This window comes from Triticum aestivum, chromosome 6A (genome assembly GCF_018294505.1).
Source record: "Triticum aestivum cultivar Chinese Spring chromosome 6A, IWGSC CS RefSeq v2.1, whole genome shotgun sequence".
Lineage (NCBI taxonomy): Eukaryota > Viridiplantae > Streptophyta > Magnoliopsida > Poales > Poaceae > Triticum > Triticum aestivum.
The window spans coordinates 58,944,394-58,950,148 of record NC_057809.1 but is presented as its reverse complement, the minus strand read 5'-3'; positions in this window follow the sequence as shown (position 1 = coordinate 58,950,148).

Sequence of the window (5,755 nt, the reverse complement as noted above, 5' to 3'; positions counted from 1 at the left end):
CTTCTTATAATTGAACAATTCTGCCAAAATTAGGAAAAGTAAACAATTTGTATAGAAAGACAGTGCAAAAAGAATCAGAACCATTTGACGTTGCATCTAAAAATGTAAAATCATGCACTACAGCCAAAGTTTCTGTCCTACACCATACAAACCAACAAGCATCTAAAACATCCTAAAGGCAAACCTTGGCACATTATTTTTATAATACAATGGAATTGTACAAGGGGATAATTATTTTTGTTGAAAAGTTCATGTAATCAAGATTCACAAATTTCCGTGAGCATGAACAAAGTTCAAGGCTAGCTCCCACTTCAACAATGCTCGTCTTTCTCACTTTTGCTTTCCTTTTTTGAAAGAGTTTTGGGTTCCCCTCTTTATTTTTGTTGTTTTTAAACTATATAAAAGAACTCAATAGAAGTAAATGACTCTCTAAAACTTTCGGGTTGTCTCCCTGGCAGCACTTTCTTTAAAGCCATTAAGCTAGGCATATAGTGCTCAAGTAATGAATCCACCCGGATCCCGAGGTATATCAAAGCCAATTTTAATTAACAATAATTTGTAATTTAGTAGTGGGCACAAAGTAACATATATCAAGCAACAGCGAAGTCTAACTCTCTTCCTATGCATCGGCATGTCATAAAAGAACAATTCATGCACACAAAGTAAAGGCCAATGCATAGTATAAACAGTTTCTTGCAATTTTATCATGTGGGAAACATAGAGAGGTGGAGATATAGTTCCTCTCTCATAATAATTGCAAGTAGGAGCAGCAAGCACATGCATATTATATCTATCAAAATCATCATGTGTAGTAGTAAAAGGCAACCCATCAATATAATCCTTAATAAGCACAAAGTTCTCTGATATAGTGTAGTTTGGAGAATTCAAAAAGATAATAGGACTATCATGTGTGGGTGCAATAGCAACAATTTCATGTTTAACATAAGGAACTATAGGAAGTTCATCTCCATAAGCATAATTCATATTGGCATCTTTGCCACAAGCATAGCAAGCATCATCAAAAAGGGATATTTTCAAAAGAATCAACGGGATCATAACAATTATCATAGCATTCATCCTTCGGTAAGCACGAAGGGAAATTAAACAATGTATGAGTTGAAGAGTTACTCTCATTAGAAGGTGGGCACGGGTGATCAATCTGCTCTTCCTCCTTTTGTTCTTCGCTCTCCTCCTCATCTTTTTCATCCAATGAGCTCACAGTTTTATCAATTTCTTCTCCCATAGATTCCTGCAAAATATTAGTCTCTTCTGGGACAGCAGAGACTTTCTCAATAAACGCATCAATATCGGAATTGTATTCATAATTCTCATAACAATATTTAAGGATAGCTAAATGTTCAGGTCTGTAGACATCATCATAAAGATTTTCATATTCTTTGAACATAGATTCAATTTCATAAGCACCCATAAAAGCAACAAATTCTTCTATTTGTTCCACATCATAGTAGTCATATATACCTCTAGCATAAGAAGCCAAAGTTTCATTATCATTAAATTCACATGAAAAGGGAAGGTGTGGAGCCTTCATCCTAGAGCAACAAGTATAATCATATCTCAAGCATAGTTGCCTAGCATACCAATACAACATATACATTTGATCCCATAATAGTTTTCCTTTTTGAGTCAAGCGATAATCCCTAAAGTATTCATGTTGATCCAACGTGTCTCCCATTACCAAATTGAATGGGGTTTTCTCTGGATTATCAAAGCAGTACATAATAGCTGTCACATAACGAGCATCGAGGGTTTTAGGAGGTTCCTCATCTCCGTGAGCAGCAAGTACACCTAATTTTTTTGGTATTTCGTGTTCCATATCCATAACTAAAGATAAAGAACAACTAAGAACAACAAGTAAAAATTACTTAGTGATAAAGCAAACAAGCACACACGAGAATATTCACCCCACGCTATTGCTCCCCGGCAACGGCGCCAGAAAAAGGTCTTGATAACCCACAAGTATAGGGGATCAATTGTAGCCTCTTTCGATAAGTAAGAGTGTCGAACCCAACGAGGAGCTAAAGGTAGAACAAATATTCCCTCAAGTTCTATCGACCACCGATACAACTCTATGCACGTTTGACGTTCGCTTTACCTAGAACAAGTATGAAACTAGAAGTACTTTGTAGGTGTTTTTGGATAGATTTGCAAGATAATAAAGAGCAAGTAAATAAAAAGTAGGGGCTGTTTAGATAAAGACACAACTAAGTTAGTTTTAGTAAAGAGCTTTTTGTTATGAGAAATTATTTGTCCTTAGGCAATCGATAACTAGACCGTTAATCATTATTGCAATTTTATATAAGGGAGAGGCATAAGCTAACATACTTACTCTACTTGGATCATATGCACTTATGATTGGAACTCTAGCAAGCATCCGCAACTACTAAAGAATATTAAGGTAAAACCCAACCATAGCAATAAAGCATCAAGTCCTCTTTATCTCATACGCAACAACCCCCTTACTCGGGTTTGTGTTTCAGTCACTCACGCAACCCACTATAAGCAAATCATGAACGTATTGCAACACCCTACAGCGGGGATCCCTCACGCTTGCGCGACGCGGAGAGCACCATAGGACAGCACCAATAATAAAACATGCAACTCAAACCAATCTTGATCATCAAATAGCCCATAGGACAAAACGGATCTACTCAAACATCATAGGATAGCCATACATCATTGGGAAATAATATATAGCGTTGAGCGCCATGTTTAAGTAGAGATTACAGCGGGTAAGAGAGAGGTTACACCGCTGCATAGAGGGGGGAAGAGTTGGTGATGATGGCGGTGAAGTTGTTGGTGAAGATTGCGGTGATGATGATGGCCACGGCAGCGTTCCGGCGTCACCTGAAGAGAAGGAGAGAGGGGGGCCCTTCGTCTTCTTCTTCCTTGACCTCCTCACAAGATGGGAGAAGGGTTTCCCCTCTGATCCTTGGCCTCCATGGTGTGGGAGGGGCGAGAGCCCCTCCGAGATTGGATATGTCTCTCTGTCTTTCTCTGTTTCTGCGTTCCTGGTTTTTTCCCTTTCACCATTTCTTATATTCCCGGAGATCCGTAACTCCGATTGGGCTGAAATTTTAACACGATATCTATCCGGATATTAGATTTCTTGCGGCAAAAGAAGGGCATCAACTGCCTTACGGGGTGGCCACGAGGGTCAGGGGCGCGCCCCCTGCCTCATGGCCCCCTCGGGCATCGTCTCGCGTGGATTTTTCTTCCCAAAAATCACATATATCCCAAAAAAATCTCCGTCAGTTTTTAACCCGTTTGGACTCCGTTTGATATGGATATTCTGCGAAACAAAAAACATGCAACAAACAAGAACTGGCACTGGGCACTGGATCAATATGTTAGTCCCAAAAATAGTATAAAAAGTTGCCAAAAGTATATGAAAGTTTAAGAATATTGGCATGGAACAATAAAAAATTATAGATACGATGGAGACGTATCATGTACAAACAGCTCCTAGAGCGCCTCACGCGTGCGAGCAGCAGCTTCTCCTGGTCGAAGATGCTCATCACGCCGTCTTCGATCACCGTCCTGCAGCCCACCTCGTCAAGCTGTCCGATGCTCACAATGCTGCTTCGCAGCTGGGGTATGAAGTACACCCCCGTCAGTGCGCGGTGCGACTTGTTCCTGCAGTTGAACACCACTGTACCACGTCCACGGATATCAACGGACGAGCCATCACCAAACCTGACCATGCCAGTCACCGTCTCATCGAGCGCAGAGAACACGGCCCGTTCGCCTGTCATATGGTTGCTCGCGCCCGTGTCCATGTACCAGGCGTTGCACGCCGTCTGCACCGGGATCACGCCCTTCTCGTTGAGGAAGACGCGCTCGCGCGCCGGCTCGGCGTGGATCTGGGCGAGTCCATGGCTCACCGCCATCAGCAGCGTAGGCTGATCCTCCTGCACTTGGTTGAGGTTGGCCTCCTCCCTGCGCTACTGCTTGGGCTTGGTGCAGTCCCGAGCCATGTGGCCCTAGATGCCGTAGTTGTGGCAGTTGCCCTTGAAGCGAGAGCCGCCGCCCGATGACCCTCGGCCACCGCCAGGCGCGCCGTCTCCGGGCACGCTGTCCTTGCCCTTTCCACCACGTCCTCTGCCGCAGCCGCGACCGCCACTGCGGCCACCACCACGCGACGACCCCTCGCCCTGCTCGCACTGCTTGTAGCGCGCTAGCCACTGCTCCTCAGTGAACAGCAGGTTTCCATCGGCCTGCCCTGAGCAGCCATGATCAAACCTCTCCTCGTCCGCTTTGAGGCGGCCGGTCAGATCCTCAATGCTCAACGTATCGAGATCAACAAGGGTTTCAATGGACAGGGCGATCTGCGAGTACCGTGGAGGCACCACGCGCAAGAACTTTCTTACCGCCGTCTCCTCGGTGACCTTGTCGCCAAGGATGTTCGGGTTGGTGACCATGGAGCCGAGCCGCATCGCGAAATCATGCACGGTCTCCCCATCACGGAACTCGATGGTCTCGAAGTCCCGCGCCAGCGACTGGGCCTTGGCTGCTCGCACGCGGTCGCCGCCGATGTGCATGGTGGCGATCGCGTCCCACGCCGCCTTCGCTGACGGCTTGACGGCCAGCGTCCCCACCATCTCGGGTGGCACCGCTCCAAGGATGGCCTCCAGCGCCATACAGTCCTCACGGAAGTCGACGTCGCCGTGCTTGACAGCGTCCCAGTAGTCGCGCGCCTCCAGCTTCACCTTCATCAGGAGCGACTAGTCGTTGTAGTTCAACTTGGTCAGCATCGGCCAGTTCGCCGATCCAGACTCCCGGATCACTTTCTGCACGACCGGCGCCGCCAGCTCGCGGCCGCGGATTGTGCGGCTCCGTCCACGTCGCGGGGAGCGGGATGGTGGTCGTGAACGGCGCGCCGGTGACCTCAAGGGTGACTTCGACCCTGATCTGTCGCCCTTGTCCGTCTGCACCGGCTTCTTGCCGCCGGCCATGTCCACAGGATCTCTGACGAGGCTCTGATGCCACTTGTCGTTGCCACTGGGCAACTCTCTCTCTCTTTGATCTACCGATGAGGTTTAGCTAGAGTCCAGAGAAGCACGAAGTGGTTTTTGCGCCACCAACTAACTTGCGGCCTTTTCTGTTTTTCTCTTTTTATTCCTTGCGTAAGGATCGTGCCCGCACTGCTGGCTTCCGTCGCTACAAACGTGCCATCCCACGTCTGACGGATCGAGAGAGCGGACATCGCTACCAGCCCGTCGTGCTCACCGCACGACTCAGCCTTATACCTCTACGCAAAGGAAAAACAACGTCCAAGTTGTGACACCGCGCAGGGCTGTCACGTACATGAAATAACAGAAAGAAAAACTAGGCTAAACCCTGGACTTAAACGACTCAAGTAAAAACCTAACAGTTGTCAGAAGAGACCAGCATGGTGCTCCCGTCCATCAGCGGGGAATACGGGATACGCAAGCTCGTCGTGTGCTCGAGCGACCTCGTCGCAGCCATCGCCTACGTCGACCGCGTCCGCATCATCGCCTTCTGCCGGCCGGGGGCTGGCCGGTGGTCGCCGGTTCAGCGTCCGGAAGGCGTAGGCCGGCTGCTGGACATCGCCATCCACCGCGGGGAGCTGTACGCGCTGTACGACCGCGACACGTTCTGCGCCTACGACCTGGGCGAGGCCGCCGACGGCCACGGTGTCTCCCGGCGCTGCATCACCGGCGTCCGCCCCAGGGAGGCCGAGGCGCGCTTCCTGGCGTTCGAGGCGAGGCACTAC